Here is an 18,790-nt window from a genome sequence, read left to right on the forward strand (position 1 = left end):
AGCCACTTGTCGTCCATTTTGGGATTGGTGCAGTTTTTGATTAAATTGGCAGAGACTTCACAATACAACGCGTTTGCATATATGTCAATAGTAAAGAGTCGTACATACTCATCTGGTGAACTGGACGCAACACATTTAAGATTTAAAGTGACTGACAAAGTGATGCAAGTTTTCAACAAAGAATTGATTGAAAGTTAAGGAATATAAGCTTGTCAGGCAACTTACAGTGGAAAGGTAAAACGGTAAAAGGTAAAATAAAAGATGGAGCTAGAAAGACATAGGCTAGTTTTTTTTTAGTATTTGGAGAATACTATTGTTTTCTCATAAAACCATAGTTTTCAAAACTTTGAGGTGTTTGACTTCAAGAAATACCACAGTTTTATAAACCGTATTATCTCTAATACCATTTTTTTGTGGTATTCAAGAAAGATGTCTTGACCACTTCTTTCTAAACAAAAGAAGAGAAAACTATGGTTTTTTAGAAACTGGAGTATTCATTGCCTGGGCAATTGAATATTGAGGTGTTAGATTACTCTGGTTTTGACAAAACCATGTTGCCAAACTAGGCCTTAGTATAAAAAAGTCTCACTAAGCGTGCATATAATAATTCGATTACATGATTATGTTTGGAGGGTTGATAATACAAATTACCATATCTCCAGCATTACGCACTATTTTTTCATCGTACTAAATTACACGACAAACACAACCTTGAAAGGAACAGTTAATCACACATTTGCTCGGATATGTTCGTCGTTCATCTATGTTCATGTGTTTTCAGGTTGGATCCTTCCGATCTATGCTACTTTTCATCAGCGACAGTTGTTGTTCTGGTGCACTAGTCCTATGGGGCCTTAGCATGATGACTTCTCAACTGTCTACTACAACAAGATTTGCCCGGCTCCGGTGAGGGAGGGGCGATGACGGCGGCGTGCCTTTGTCTTGCTTTAGTGCATGTAGTCGTCGTTAGGTGGTCTACAGATCTGGATGTAATTTTTATTATTTCTGATGCTCGTTGTACTGCCATGATTGAACATGAATAGATCGAATGTTTTCTCGCAAAAAAAGTCACACAATCAATCTTGAACCTCCAATTTTGCCCAACTAAAATATTAGACGGCCACTACTAGAAGGATTTTATCAAGGCCATAGGAACAATGGGTTGCACTTAAGATTTGATGAGTAGTTGGGGGTGTCTTGGGGACGACGGGGTCTGGTCCTTTGCTATTGGTCAGATCAGTACAATTGATGACTGTTAAGATTTATATGGGAATATCTAGAGGGATACACATGATTGTTGAATCATGGAATACATCCTGACTAATATGGTGGTTGGGATCCCCATACAAATGAATAGGGGAGATTCCGGTGGGCAGCATTGTCGAGTGTACCTATGCAATTTCGGCTACACAAGATGGTGCATGTTTCTCTCTCTGAAACTAACATATCATGTAGTTAATAGAATATATCTTGCTACCGCATGGCAAATGTGGTGAGCAACCTTAAAAAATAGAATATGTATATATTGCTAGTTTTCTTTTTAAAAGATGCCATGTATGAGTTTCCGTAGCATCTTATGTTTACATACAGTTTCTCTTGGACCATCTTTGATACAATCAAGACTTAAGATTACAATGATTTATTATGTTGTAACATTCGGTCAAGGGAATGGACTATAGTTTATCCAATAATAAGACAAATCAAACGACGGCTAGGACTTTTTTGAAAAAGATTGCATTGCCAATTTTAGCCTGATTCCAGTTGTTAATTCAACATAATTTGTCCATGTTAAGGTCATCTTGCGTCCATTCTGAGAATAGTTGATGGTGGGTTTGAAGGAGATTAGTAATTTCGTATGCTTCAAAGCAGGGAGGAGGACGGGTACCATTTTTGGGTTTACTTCTTTGCTACCAGCTCGCAGATTGAAGTAGAAATGTCTTAAACTAGATGATCCCCACGCGCTGTTGCGGGATTATTTTTATATATTTTTTAACATAGGCAAGTGATATGTCATAGAAGACCACGTATTTGTAGTAGTACACAACAAATAACTAATATGAAATGTAAGAAGCCTGTTAGCAGAGTTCAACCAAGAAGAGACGAAACAATACATTTAAAATCAACCTATGTAGCAAATTGTAGGAAAGGGGAAACAAATACCCGACTAAGCATGAGACGGAGGGATTTTAGAAATCATATTTGCACCAACAATTTTGTTCAAATCTAAAATTTTCTAGCTATATTTTCTGATATATTTGTACATTGAAAGAAATACCCAAGGCCTTATTGAAATAAAGAAATGCGATAGTTACTTGTTGGGACGGGTGGAGCTGAATGAAAACAAACTGTTGAATGGCAATCATAAAAGTAGCTAATAGAAGAAAAGGTCACTATTGTCTCCTTCTTTTGGATGAAAAAGGTAGCTATTGTCACTCTGAATCAGGCACGGTTTTCATCTCTAGCTTAAGAACAATGTAGTTTACATGTGCCTAAAATTCTTGCAAACTTTGGTGAACTAATCACTTAAACTGTTATCTCTTCTCTCTTTTTCTCTATGTTTTTCCATTATCCGGTGCAGCAATTTTGTTGCATGTCCTCGTATCAGTAGTCTGCCGTTTTGGTAAAAGAAAACGCATGGGAGGAGCAATTGAATGTGCAAACCAAAAGTTCACCTTTCAACTACGGCGTGGGCTAATGCAAGTACATGCCAAGACACCAGTTGTTGATCCCATCTTCCTCTGCATCATCATAAATGGAGTCAAACAAAAGCGTGCATGCTATTATAACCTAATAGCATGCACGTAATGAAGATGCACCCAAGCTACTAGTAACCTAACATGTTTTTATTCCCGACAGTAGATTCAAGATGCACCGGACCACCTGCATCTTGAACCACAACTGTGCATGCTATTGGTCTAGCTTGATGAAATGGACAAGTTGCACATATTTCCGATGCCTCCCATTGCTACAACTATGTGTGACATCATGTTTTGAAGCCATACTAACCCGGTGAACTATCTATTTTATCCTCAAGTGTAGTAGTCGTGAAAAGTCTCGTATTTATAGAAAGAGAATGGGTGATACCATGAAGCAACTGAATTGTACTTGTACTTTATAGTTGAAAAAGGGTTTTAATGGTCACTTGGGGGAGGGGGGTAAATCCCCATCTGAATATATTCATTTGATTTTTCCTAGAAGCCTTGTGGCGTAGGTTCTAAAGATCCAGAGTATACCAGGGGAACAAGAGAGAAGACACAACTAGAAAAAAAATGCACACACACGAAACACAGAAGCCCTAAAGCAGGCCCCAAACAAGTGGCGCCTCGGCATTGTCACATCGTCAAGACAATGCGAGAGTGCCATCAAAAGGCAACACATAGCCCAGACCGCATCGTAGGCACCAACCTCGCCACAGCACATGTGAAACCATTGCTAAAACCAAGACAAAAGATACAGGCCGGGCACAATAGGAGAAGCATAACCACCATAGATGAAAAACTACCAATCAGCCTAGTCCAAAGCATGACACCTCATAGCTATTGTCGCAAGAGCATCGTGCAACCAAGTTCATGTCACCCGTGTAGACAAAGAGCCACACATAGCCGAGGCTACAATACAACAGCCTATGCCAACAATCAATGCGCGATTCAGTGTACAATTTGGCTCCAAAAGTTTTACTTGCTGTTTTTTCAGATAAGGGTGATAGGGTTGAACTTGTGTGTACACTAATCGTGTAGTTAGAATAAAGGCAGCCTATAGTCGTTGCTCCCTAGTTACCAAAATAAGAAGTCGTCATTGCTTCTTTGTCTGCGATCATTTTTTCATAACATCGATCTTTTCTTGTTTACAAAATGGTGAGCGACTTTATGTATGTGCCACGCGCATATAGTTATCTAGCCCAAGTTCTCCCTTACCTCTCTATTAGCTTGACATTAGGGTTGTACATAAGGACTTATGCCATGCATGTAATCCTATATATATGGCACAAGATGCCTGTAATATAATTGTGTTATATCAAACCTTTCTCCGTTTTGACGTGCCAGGCTTGGAGCATCGCATGGCCTGTTGACGATCTTTGACTCATCTCATTGTTTCTATACTCATCTTCTGTACTGCGGCTACCATGCGTGACACTATATCTATACCTATTAATTAGGTAACATGTGTTTCTCTGAGTTTTTTTTATCTATTCACCCATATTATTACTTTTGAGCTTCTAAGATTTTTTTTCTATGTGAGGTGGTCTTAATTTTCGGGTCCGTTCACCCTATTCAACCCGCAGTCCTATTTTTTTAGGTAAAACCCGCAGTCATGTTATCAAAGTACAAAAAACATGGCTTTCCCGTCAGCCATTGGGCCTCAACGCAACCACGTGGTGGCCCATGTAACACGTGTTGTCCGGGATATATAGGAGGCAAAAATTATCTATACCTACTAATAAAATAAGGTGTGTTTTCCTGATATTTCCATCTGTTCATCCATATTATTATTTTTAAGTTTTTTAGGATTCTAGTTTTCAGGTCCGTTCACCATATTCAATCCACAGTCCTGTTCATAGTAAAAAAATGGCTCGCCCATCAACCACATGGGCCTCAGCCCAACCAGGTGTTGGCCCATGTAACACGTGCAGTCCGGGATATATAGGAGGCAAAATTGAGCATGGGAATGGGCATTCAAACTCAAGACCTCCTAAGTGCAGTCCTCACCCTGCTATACCACTTGAGCTATCAAGCTAGATACCAATTTCAAGATATTCTGCTAGACCAAGTTACATATAGTGAGCTAATGAATATTGACTTCATTAGAGAAATAACAGCGTTCAATCGGGCCTTGGGCTGCACAAACGGCTCATTGGGCTACAAAAAAAATTGTTCTTTTAAATAGTCCCACATCGTTCGCTTATGTTCAATCGTACCAATTTATATAGTGTGTGAGATTATACATGCTAAGCTGGTAGAAGGATGAATTTGTACAAAATTTAGTAAGTGGAGGACGCTGGTTATCTCTTGAGTTAGAACAGAACGGAGACCAAAAAGGAATTCACTCAAAGTGAGATATGGTCTGATAACTTGGTTAAATAAATGAGGATGATCCACCCATGGATTCGACGGGGCAGGACGCGTCAGTTTGGCCCGGCACTAGCCATCGGCCGACCACATAATGCAACAGCTCGGCGGTGAGGCAAACCAACACAGAGGAGTGGCCATGTGGCCTGCGTAGCGGCGGCCGGCGAGGACCTACAACTTCAAAAGGACCTGTGACCAGGGGTGAATCCATGTACAGGGCACTAGCCATCGGCCGACCACATAATGCAACAGCTCGGCGGCGAGGCAAACCAACACAGAGGAGTGGCCATGTGGCTTGCATAGCGGCGGCCGGCGAGGACCTACAACTTCAAAAGGACCTGTGACCAGGGGTGAATCCATGTACAGGGCAATGGGGGCGCCCCCACTCGATTTTTTGGGCCCATTTGTACTAGGTACGTATTATATAGAGTTGCCCCCGCCAAGCCCATAGTGTTTGCCCCCACTCATATTAGGAAGAGAGACTCCACGGCGACTATTTGTCGCTTTAAGCGAGGCGAGAGGGGAACTCTCGCTGAAGCATCTACAGTGACGGGCCAGCCCATCAGCTTCCACCGAAAAGAGAAATAATAAGAGAAGAAAAAGGTACGAGCGCCAGCAGTCGATCCCGTGATCTCGTGATAGTAGACAATGCCACTAGCCACTGTACTAGCTTCCCATTTCAGGATAACAAGGGGCGCGACCTACTTAGAGGGGAAATTATGGTTTTTCATTGGTTTTGTCATTCTTTTTTGCATTACTTTTTCTTCTTCATTTTTTGTTTGGTTTTATTTTTTTCTTCTCCATTTTTTGTTTTCCTTATGTTTGTTTTTGTTTTCACTCTACACTTTCGTATATGTCAAAACTATTTTTTAATAAATGATCTTCATTTTTTGTGTATATGATCAACATTATCTGAACACTTATTCAACATTTTTTTCAAATACTTGTTCAACATTTTTTAAATACTCATTCAAAAAAATACTTATTCAACATTTTTTCAAATACTTGTTCGACATTTTTAATACTTATTTGACATTTTTCAAATACTTGTTCAAAATTTTCTAATATTATTCAATATTTTTCAAATACTTGTTCAACATTTTTAATATTTATTCAACATTTTCAAATACTTGTTCAAAAAAATTCAAATATTCATTCAATGTTTTTTTAATACTCAACATTTTTTAAATACTTGTTCAACATTTTTTAAATGTGTTTATGAAGAATTTATATATGTAGAATGTTTTAAAGTATAAAAAATACAAAATAAAGCAAAAAAGAAAACAGAAAAGAAAAAAGAAAAAACAGGTCATGGCCGCCCGCGCGGACGGGCCGGCCCATCTGGGGCTCCCCCCGACGTGAGGCTACCCCCTCGTCTCGCGGGCGCCCGTTCGTGGTCCTGGCGCCTGCATTGTCCCGTGCTGGCCTGGCCCACCAAACGTGCAGTCCAGCGAATGCAAAAAGCTCGACAAAAAATTGCAAAATATATTGCTGTCCACAAGATTCGAACTGACCACATCGAGATCACATACAGGTACCACAAGCCACACGAGTTAGTCGCCGCTCATGATTAATACTACAGGAAAATGCGTAATAACAAGGGTGAAGCTCTATTTTGTTGTACAGAACCATTCATGTATTGTACCAATTATTATTTTAAATTATTAGGAAAAAATCGTAATTTTGAAAAATTTCCTTCATTTTGAAAGAGAAGTTCACAAACCTGAAAAAAGTTCACTGATTTTCCAAAAAAAATCATCAATTTTGCAAGAAAAGTTCATCAAATTTGAAAAATGTTCACAGATTTTGAAAAGAAAAATAATAAATTTGAAAACTGTTCATCAAATTTGAGAAAGGTTCATCAATTTTCATAAAATGTTCAGAGATTTTGAAAAACGTTCGTCGAAATTGAAAAAAAATCATTTTTCAAAAAAGATAATCGAATTAGAAAAAAGTTCATCGAAAAAAACGTTAACCATTTTTCAAAAAAAATTCATCGAATTAGAAAAATGTTCATAAACCTTGAAAAAAGTTCATCAAATTTGAAAAAAAGTTCATCAATTTTGGAAAAAGTTCACAAATTTGAAAACAGTTCACCGTTTGAACGAAAAGTTCATCGATTTTATTTTTTATAAAAAATAAAAAATAGTTCATCAGTTTTCAAAAAAGTTAATCGTTTTTGAGAAAAAATGTTCATCGATTTTGAAAAAAGTTCATCGGTTCTGAAAAAAGTTCATTGATTTTGAGAAAGGTTCATCGATTTGGAGAAAAAGCTCAAAAAAATGTAAAGAGCTCATCAAATTTGAAAAATAAGTTTCTCCATTTTGAAAAAGGTTCATCAATATGAAAAAAAGTTCATGAGTTTCAAAAAAGTCAGTTCGTCGATTTGGAAAAGAAGTTCATCTATTTGAAGAAAACAATTACTCCCTCCGTTCGGAATTACTTGTCTTGAAAATGGATGTATCTAGAACTAAAATGTGTCTAGATACATTCATTTCTGCGACAAGTAATTCCGAACGAAGGGAGTACGTATTTGAAAAAAGAAAGTAGAAAGGGATAGAGAAAAAATAAAAAAGGAAAAGGAAAAACGAAGAAGAATAAAAGGAAAAAGAGGGGTAAAGAAATAGATGAAAACATGTATGTTGTCACACCCTGTGAGGTGGTCGAGTTGGTTTGAGGTTGATCGTTGATAACCCGCGATGCGTGTTCGAATCCCAGGCTGCGCGCTTTTTCTGGCAGTTTATCTAGTGTGTTTAGAAAACAGGAAAAAAATGAAACATGGGCCGGCCCGACTAAAACGCGGGGTAGCTGCTGCAGGCGCCGGTTAACGAAAAACAGTACAAACTAGCGCCTGCAGCGCTAAATAGGAATTTCCCGTCTCGCGTGACGCTGGGAATAGGAGCGCCCCAGAGACTCAGCCCACCAAACATGTTAACCAAACACAACTTACGGGCCTACACACAAAGATACGAATCATTGAGCGTAACTAGGAAATGTGAGATCTGATTCTCAAAAAAAAAAGGAAATGTGAGATCTTCACAAAAAATGTAAAAACCTAGGAAATTTTAGACAGAAATGCGACTCAGCCGTCACGCCGCCTGCTGCCTTGCGTGGCCATGCCCTTGTCAACTCACCTCTGGCAACCGCCCTGGCCGCCCGCCGTGCACCCATGATGTGAGCAAGTAAGACGAATCTGATGTTCGAGGGAATGGTCGAGCAGTACCCATGATGTGCACACGGCTGTGTGATCCAAGTGTGAGTACTCGCACGCCACTGGAAGGCAGACTGCGTGCTCGACGGCAAATACTGCAGCAGGTCTATAATCACTGGCAAGAGCGTCATGATGATGGCAGCGTGACGATTTTAGATGCACTGCACCCATCTGCCGGAGTGTCCCGATGGTCTGTGGCGGAGCTACAGCAAGGCCAAGTGGGTCGTGGGCTCATGGCCTGCCCAACCCATGAACTTTTTCTATTGTAAATCTACTTTTGCCTTGTGAAAAACAAGCCCGATACTTATTTCCTTCAGCTGGCCCGCCCAACTATTTGGGCCAAGCTTCGCCACTGCCGATGGTCGAAGGAACCAGTGGGCGATAGCAAGAGTGTCAAGACTAGGATGGGGAGGCGGTAGGGAGTGCGGTAGGATGGGAGGTCGGATCTCCAACTAGAGATGGCGAGTGACGAAGAAGAATTGTAGTGGGCTTCAAGAAGAATTGACGGCATGTCAGTCGGAATATATATGATATTTTAATTTGACTTGGTTCTAGGTGGTTCGTGGTGCATGGCGAAGCATCTAGAAAAGCAGAGCATGCACGGCGGGTGACTTTGAAATCGAAATCCAATGCTACAAATACCACGTGGAAGCATCCAGTGCAACATCAAAATGTATCCAAAGGTCAATACATTGCCACCTATCAGCTGTTGGATCAGCTACACCTGGCGGTCAATATACAAACTTATTCGCACACTATATAGGGGTATAAACAAACTAATCATTTTAGGGGGTGAAACTCTAATTTATTCAATCACGGCAGAATGTACCATACACACGAATTCAGGAGGGTTTAACAACCAGGAATGTGTTTGGTCTCTATGGCCGATCTCTACAACAGAGCTGCTCCATAGTACAATGCCTTTTTTTAGAAGCACATGTAACTTTATTCATACTCATAATAATTACAATGAAAACTCTTGAAAACACTTTCTTTATGGCCTCAATCTCTACTCAAAGAAAAACTCCAAAGACTTCGTAAAGAGGCTGCAATTACTCGAGCAATGATGTTGTCACTCTTCCACCCGCACGAACATTACATGTTGTTTACCTAGTACAACGCCTTGCTGCAGTATCGCAAGGGCCGGGGCACTTTGCCCAGCAACCTGCTATTTATTATCCTTATACTTCATCGTTTAGTCAGTTTTTCACCCAAAAAACATTTGTTACTTCTTATTAGGAGCTGCATTTTTAAAGACATATTAAAATTTTCAAAAATACGTTTAAAATAATTGTTTAGTATTTGTTTCATAAAAATTGTGTTTTCAAACTATCTAAAAGGCCCGAAATTTGTCCTTTTTGCCACGAGCTCCTCGAATGTCCAAACTCCAACAAATATGGCACAGGCATCACGGATTCAATGATAATCTCCACAATGCTTTTGGAGTTTTCTGAATTTTTTTTGGAATTTTAAATGATTTTACTGTTCACATCCGAGTGTTGATGACCCGGGTGTAGAAACACCGGTTTTGGGAACCTTTTCAAGCCGGTTTTACCGGTTTTTGGAACCTTCTAGATGCTTCCTCGACCGGTTTTCACTTTCTATAGTTCCTTCTTTCTCTTTTCATTTTTTTGCAAATTTTAACAAATGTTCGTAAATTTGAGAAAAATGACCATGCTTTCGGATTTTTTTTACAAATTTAAGAATATTCGCTTCTCCAAATAATATTTGTAATATTTGAAACATAATCACTGATTTGGAACAAATGTTACTGTTTCGAAAAATATTCCAAATATTAAAAAACTTTACGAATTGAAAAAAAAAGTCTGCAATTTTTTAAATTTTGAAAATTAAAAAATCACTGATTTTTTTGTTATTTTAAATAATGGTTCGCCAACTTGAAACAATGTTCGGGTTTTAAAAAATGTTCATATTTCTATAAATTTTAGCAAAATTTGAAAAAATCAGAGTATAGTGCCCCGATTGCTACGATAGTGGATTGCTACGGTGCCCCGATTGCTGCAGTTCCCCTATTGCTACTGTGATCTCTGTCGCTACTGTGTGCATGTAGGTGGAATGGGTCGGTCCATCATGAAGCGTCCTATGTGGCAGCTCTCCTATTTGGCGCTCTTAAGAGATCACGTGACGAGCAAGTACGGTTTATAAATAATATAAACACATACACCTACTTTTTAGTTGTTTTTCAGTAATAATAATTTATTTCACCAATAAAGCATGGTGCGTTTCTCTGATTTTTTTCATCCACTCAACGCTGAAAATATGTCTTTTCTATCCGATGTGGTACTAAATTTTTTCTGCGGCCATTCGGTAGAAACGAAAAGACGGTTTCCTCCAGAATGTTGTATATGGGCCTTGCACACTCTAGCCCAGCAAGGGCGACCCTCTTATCTTCCTGCCCAAGTAGCTGACAAAACCCTATTTACCGATCCGTCTGAAAAATAGTTGGACCTAAACATAGGGCGCCGTGACTGGGCTGACCCATTTTCATTTTTTTATGTGTTCTGTTTCTATATTCTTTCTATTTCTTTCTCTTTTTCTTTCCTGTTTCCTTTTTATTCTCCCCTTTTAAGTTTATTTTCATTTTTTCGTAAATTTAAAATTTCCAAAAAAACTTTCGGAAATTCATTTTTTTCCAAATTTTCGAAAAATGCTCAGAATTGTAAAAATTTGGTTCCTCTTTTGTAAAATGTTTGGAACTTTATTTTTTTGTTCCAAAATTTATTCAATACTAAGAAAAAATAGGCGTTTTTTCAAAATAAAATTGCATTTTAGAAAGTGTTCCAAATTCGAAAAATATTTTTTAGTGAAATGTTCACAAGTTCAAAATAGTGTTCATGTTTAAAAAAAATAAAAATTGTTCTGAATGTTCAAAACATGTTCTATTTTCAAAAAATGTACACAAATTCAAGAAAAAATGTTTTTATAAAAGGCTCGTGTTTAAAAAAAATGTTTGCCTATTTCAAAAATTCATGCCGTATCAAGTTTTATTCGTCTTTTTTCCAAAAATGAACGGGTTTCCAAAAAGTTGTTCGCATTTTGTAAAACTGTTTGGGATTTCAAACATTGTTCATGTTTCAAAGAATCTTCATCAATTCATAATTATTACTTTATATTTTGCAAAGTTGAAAAAAAATGAAAATGTTTCGAATGCGACGGTTAAAATTTGCGCTGCCCATTGGTTAGCTAGGCCCGTTTATTTTAGTGGCTAGCAGCACGTTGTCGAGTTTTCTGAGGTCCTACTTGTCTTCTTTTTTGGATTTTTACTCGTGTCTTACAAACACGGGTCATTTTGGTGACCGCCAGTGGGCTGGCCAGACACAAACTGTTGTGTGTCTCATGCGCTATTTGACAATGAAAGAGAATTTGATGGTTGGCTATAATTGAAAGAAATTGTGGGCATGGGCCAATAAAATAGAATATAGTGTTTGACTTTAACTAAAAAAAACTATAGGCACGTGAGCGCTAATATAATCAAAGAGAATAAACCATCATAGAGAAGGGACCGCCTGGTTATGCATCGATTATGATAATGAAATGGAATTTATACGCTGCAATTAGTAACACATTCGGTTAAGCCGCGCAGCCACCAAATGAGGAGGCAACCACAAAACCGATATAGAGACAGACCCGAAGGAGAAAAATGCACGAGTTGGATGGTCGCTGCCGCGCCGACCAACCCCATCATTATCAAGATCTCGCAGGACAAACATGACCCATGAGAAGACTGCAGCTCCTCACTCTGTCGCCCCACCGTCGCGGAGACCATTTTTTGTGGGCACATCAATTATCTATCTCGTTGTTTTTGGCGAAACAAATCTCTCCCATTGTAACGTATGGGCATATATGCTAGTGTTCATGTATAGCAACAATCACGATACTGCTTGCTCACTACGGGGAACTCATGGCAGGCCAACCGATTAGTGAGAGTAGGAAGCGCTCCCTTAGCAGTTTGGGAAACATTTTCACCTGTTTTGGAAGCTTCCATTTGGTTTTACGAAGGTTCCAACCGGGTTTTCTCCTACTTTGTGTTTTCATGTTGGTTTTCTGGGTATCTATCTGGTTTTTTATTAGAGAATTATCTTTTTTGTTTTTCCTCTTTTCTATTTTCTTTTCATTTTCATTGCTTTCCAGTATTCTTGTGTTTTTCTTTTCTATAATTTTAGAGTTTTCTGGGTATTTGACCGGATTTTTATTTACAAAATTGTCTTCTTTTTTTCTTTTTTTTCTTTTCATGGGTTTTTTGGTTTAATTATGTTTTCCTTTTCAATTATTTTCACTGGTTTTCTGGTTTTTCTTATTCTTTTTGTTTTTTATGTTCTCCACATCTTTTTGTGGTATCCTTCTTTTCTATGTTTTTTTAATTGTGTTATTTATTGGTTTTTCTTATGTTTTTGTTTTCCTCTGTGTTTTAAATTGTTGTTTTCATGGTTTCTTCTATTTTTGTCTTTTCTTTGTGGTTTTATTGGCTTATTAGTTTTTCTTTCTTTTTACCATTGGTTTTATCAGGTTTTAATTAAATTCTTTGGGATTTCACAAACATTTTAATTAAATTCATGACAAATGTTTACGTTGTTAACATTTTTTCAAATTCGCTAGTAAAGTTTTTTGAATTCAAGAATAATTTTCAAATTCACGACCATTTTTTGGATTAACTAACATTTATTCAATTCATGAACTATTTCTGATTTTGCATGAATTTGAACCTTTCTAAAATTGTGAACATCTTTTAAAAATTTAACAAACCACACTCTTTTAATGTAGGATTAACTCTTTTAATATATATTGAATATTTTTTTATATACGCTGAACGTTTTTTCTATATACGGTGAACAATTTTTTAGTGCATGGTGAACTTTTCTAACATATGTTGAACATTTTTTCTATATATTATACGCCGAACATCTTTCTCCATATATACTGAATATTTCTATTGTGTACAGTACATATTTTGAATATCTTTTTATATATATGCTGGACGTTTTTTAGTGTACGGTGTACTTTTTTAACATCCACTGAACATTTGTATTGAACACTTTTTAGTGTGCGAGCCGGCCGGTTTTATTGCAATACAAAAAATATGAAATTTTAGAAGTTCATGATTTTTGAAGAAGTAAAAAAAGAACACTTCAAATGAAATGGAAATACAATCAAAACTAGATACTTATTTATTCACGGATTTTTTTAGAGGGTACGTTGACTAAGAAAGCCGTTGAAAAAAGAGCGAACGAGAGCCACAGAAAGCTGACAACAACTATTGACTAAGACTCCTTCGGGAGCCTCCCCAATCACTTGGGGTGGGTGGAGAGCACGTCATTTGGCATGCTCTTAGCCACCACTATGTGTCGCGCTTTGGGTGTTCCCTTCGATTTTTTTCACACGCGTTTTTAGCCTTTTAGATGGTCTTTTCAGTTTTTTGGCTTTTTGATTTTTCATCGGTCTTTGTTATCTTTTGTAAAAAATATCATTTTTTGTGCGAAAAACCATGTTTTCTTTTTTTCCCTTCCGGGAGAGATACAGATTTGCTTTCGCGAGAGGCACAAATTTGTTCCGCAGAGGCATGGCCATGCCTCTCGGAAACGGAAAAAAGAATATGTTTTCTTTATCTCCTTCCGCAGGAGGCACGGGTTCGCTTCCGCGAGAGACACGGCCGAGCCTTTTGAAAAAAAAACATATTTTCTTTGTTTTCCTTCCGCGAGAGGTACGACCGTGCCTTTTGAAAAAGAGAAAACATTTTTTTCCTTCCACGAGAGGCACAGCCGTGCCTTTCGGAAACGAAAAAAATGTGTTTTTTTTCCTTCCCCAAGAGGCACGGATTTACTTCCCGCGAGAGGCGCTCAAAAATGAAAAAAAAACATGTTTATTTTACCTTCCATGAGGGGCACGGATTTGCTTCCGCAAGATGTACAGCCGCACCTCTTTCAGAAAGGAAAAAAGAAACGTCCTCCCGGTTCGGCTTTTTTTTCTAGGGTTTTTCGTGAAAAGATTTCGTCAAAACTTATCAACGCGGGATATAGTTTTGAAGATTTCGACACAAGCAATTCAAGGGGAAAACTGGTTCGAGATTTGAACGCATGATTTAACAGATAAAATATTTTGAATAAACATATTTACAAAAAAAGAAAAAAAAATAACACATAAAATGTTTTGAATAAACATATCTACGAAAAAAGAAAACAACTTTCATGTTACGACAAGTGACGCACTGTATATGCGTCATTTATCACAACCTGAAAAGATGGAAGTGACCTTTGTAAAAAATGCTCCTTAATTTCGCGATTCTTCGGAAAACAAAATACTGCGATGCCGGCGACGCGAGCGATAGGCATGGCCCGTTACGGTTGCGTTTCGTTACCATTCATATGCCTATGCGTATGGAATGGGCTGCCCAGACCGGGCTTAGGCAGCCCATTCGGTATGACCACACACGTGCCCATTGCCTGGCCCAATTTGTGCGAGAAAAAGAAAGGTGGCGGTGGGTGGTGGGCAGCCCATTCGGCATGACCACACACGTGCGCCGCGTTCTTGTGTCTCCAGGGATTAGGCTTGTGACTGGGTTGCCGCGGAGACTAATCATGACCAAAAAGTTTGCCCTCACGGAACCGAGACACCTGTGGTTTGACTCTCTTGTGAACCGCTGCATCGCTACGGGCACACACATGTGCCACCTCCTGTCCTTTTTACTCCGTATGTAAAATTTGCCTGAAGTCAAACTTGATAAAAAGAATATCAATATTCACAATGCAAAATCAATATCAATATCATTAGATGTATTATGAATTTAATTTTCACATTGTATAACTTTTAGTATTATAGATGTTGACTTTTTTTCCATATAATATAGTTTGACTCGGACAAATTTATATGCAGAGTAAAAAGAACCAGAGGGAGTACATGGTTGGTTACTAATGACTTGCATTATGCTCGGTAATTTTTGTCAATGAACTTGAGTCATATATTCAATTTGGTTATCATACTTTAATGTGCCTTATTGGATATCGTCACTAAGGGGGTTTAAGTTACACCTAGTAACATTTATGCTTGGTTTCCCGTGAAGAAAGAAAAATTATGCCGGCAATTTTGGTAACCAGAATTTTACTCGGTTGCGATGACGACGTGCATGAAACTCGTTTATGAACAACTTATCACACGGTAAACGACCCCGTGACGCCACTCGGTATGATGGTTATCGCGATATGTCACTGCCTCGCGTTGTTAACAACATATCCCCTTAGTGTCATGTGTCACTAGCAACATATGGCAATGTCATGTTTCATTGATAACATATCCACGTTGCATGTGTCAATGATCTTGTTTGGGTTGTTCACTTGATATGACTGTCGGTGACATGTATTTCAACATATGTACTTGTCATGTGTTTTTTTTCTTTTGTGTTTATCATAATACATCATGTAAATGACAATGTGTACATAGCGAGGAACTAAAATTTGACTTACTTGCATCCGTCGCCCTTGGATAACATACATTTCAAGGTGATCTCTACATCATAAAGCATGGTGTACATGTTAGATATCTTCTGACCCATCATATATGGTTTAATGACCACTTATTACATTGTGTGTGTAGTTGAATGTATCTACCCATCTCACGTACGCTTAGCTTCAAAAAGAAAAGTTTGACAATTCAAAAAATCCATCTTTCATGCGTTGCATACCTTAGAATGGTTATGTCCATGTATCACATACGCCTGGATGGTTCTTTAATGCATGGCCTCACTTACCATTTAACTCAAGATTCGCGTCATCCGGTGGACCGGACTGGCTTTTCGCACCAATAGGGTAACCGGACGACCAAATAATCTTTAGGGTCCAACACAAGCATATCCTTTTAACCCGGGGTTGAATCCCTTCTTTCTTCTTTGTGCTTTGGAGCCGTCACCGACCATGCTCCAACACGAGTGTCTGCTTCTTGCAACGGTCGTGCACGCCTTTCAGGTCGTGATGTTGAGCCGGTTGTATGTTTGTGTCGGTGTCCTATGTCGCACCAGAGCCACGCCTCGTTGGCAGTGACCTCTCGATGGAGTGTTCGCCCAGCAACTCATGCCGTTGCGCCCCTTGCACATCCATATCGACATCTTTCGTGGCACCACTGCCATGCCACATCCGTCACCCGCAACTGCTCAACGCACCCGCACACATCCTTCAGCTTTTGTTGTCGCACCGGCTGCATGTTCGTCTCAACATCATGCACGATACCGCAACCACCACCACGCTCGCCGGCCGCGACCGCCTCATAGAACCGAAAAATGAAGGTCGTGCTTCTGCCGGACTAAGGGGCACTCACCTTGCTCTATCCAGACGCTGGCGGGAACATGACATCCTCGCTTGCGTGCACCCATTTATTAATTAGGGTCGAACCTGGGTTTACCCGTAGCCCTCTTAGACGAGGTGCGAGCCGAACTATGGACCTGCGATTTTGCCACGAGTTTAGAGGTGGTAGAAAATGGCCCAGACCACGTGAATCTTGACGTTTAGTGTCGTGACCCTTCTATATATACACATAGCTTTATGTGTTATTTCCCTAGTTTTGACAACAACATGTCATGCAATTCAGGCTGCGTGCAAAACCCAGACTCAAAAGTCTGACCTCCTCAGTCGCACCTTGAATGGGGCACATATGTTTCAAGATGATATATGTAACATTTGGTGTTAGTTTCCAGATTTCAACCAAATGATCATATACGACATAATGACATAATGACCGCTAGCCACACCACGTCAATCGCGCCGAAAGTTTTCGTCTATCTTACGTTACCCCTTTTTGACGAGTGCCACATCGGTCCAACTGGCAGAGTGACAAAGCGAGTTTGACAATTCACAAGATCCATCTTTCATGCATTGTGTACCTTGGCATGGTTATGTCCACGTATCACGTACACCTGCATGGTTCTTTAATGTGTGGCCTGGTGTCTACTACACAACCTTCTTCTTGTAGACGTTGTTGGACCTTCAAGTGCAGAGGTTTGTAGGACAGTAGCAAATTTCCCTCAAGTGGGTGACCTAAGGTTTATCAATCCGTGGGAGGCGTAGGATGAAAATGGTCTCTCTCAAACAACCCTGCAACCAAATAACAAATCGTCTCTTGTGTCCCCAGCACACTCAATACAATGATAAATTGTATAGGTGCACTAGTTTGGCGAAAAAATGGTGATATAAGTGCAATATGGATGATAGATATGGGTATTTGTAATATGAAAATATAAAAACAGCAAGGTAGCAAGCGATAAAAGTGAGCAGAAACGGTATTGCAATGCTTTGAAACAAGGCCTATGGTTCATACTTTCACTAGTGCAAGTTCTCTCAACAAGGATAACATAATTGGATCATATAACTATCCCTCAACACGCAACAAAGAGTCACTCCAAAGTCACTAACAACGGAGAACAAACAAAGAGATTATTGTAGGGTACGAAACCACCTCAAAGTTATCCTTTCTGATCGATCTATTCAAGAGTCCGTATTAAAATAACACGAAGCTATCTTTCCGTTCGATCTATCCTAGAGTTCGTACTAGAATAACACTATAAGACACAAATCAACAAAAAACCTAATGTCACCTAGATACTCCAATGTCACCTCAAGTATCCGTGGGTATGATTATACGATATACATCACACAATCTCAGATTCATCTATTTAACCAACACAAAGAACTTCAAAGAGTATCCAAAAGTTTCTACCGTAGAGTCAAGACGAAAACATGTGCCAACCCCTATGCATAAGTTCACTGAACCCGCAAGTTGATCACCAAAACATACATCAAATAGATCACGTGAATATCCATTGTCACCACGGATAAGCACATGCAAAACATACATCAAGTGTTCCCAAATCCTTAAAGACTCAATCCGATAAGATAACTTTAAAGGAAAAACTCAATCCATTACAAAAGAGTAGAGGGGGAGAAACATCATAAGATCCAACTATAATAGCAAAGCTCGCGATACATCAAGATCATGCCGAATCAAGAACACGAGAGAGAGAGAGAGAGAGAGAGAGAGAGAGAGAGAGAGAGAGAGAGAGAGAGAGATCAAACACATAGCTACTGGTACATACCCTCAGCCCCGAGGGTGAACTACTCTCTCCTCGTCATGGAGAGCGTCGGGATGATGAAGATGACCATCGGTGACGGATCCCCCTCCGGTAGGGTGCCGGTTTTTGGTGGCTACAGAGGCTTGCAGCGGCGGAACTCCCGATCTAGGTTTTTTTCGGGGGTTTCTGTTTTTTTAGGAATTTTTGGTGTCGGTCTCACGTCAGGGGGGTCTCCGAGTCGTCCACGAGGCAGGGGGGCGCACCCAGGGGGTAGGGCGCGCCCTCCACCCTCGTGGACGGCCCGGTACTCTTCTGGCCCAACTATTTTACTCCGGAGGCTTCTTTTGGTCCATAAAAAATTATCAAAAGTTGACACGTCAATTGGACTCCGTTTGGTATTCCTTTTCTATAAAACTTAAAAACAAGGAAAAAATAGAAACTGGC

This window comes from Triticum aestivum, chromosome 4A (assembly GCF_018294505.1).
Source record: "Triticum aestivum cultivar Chinese Spring chromosome 4A, IWGSC CS RefSeq v2.1, whole genome shotgun sequence".
In the NCBI taxonomy this organism is placed as follows: domain Eukaryota; kingdom Viridiplantae; phylum Streptophyta; class Magnoliopsida; order Poales; family Poaceae; genus Triticum; species Triticum aestivum.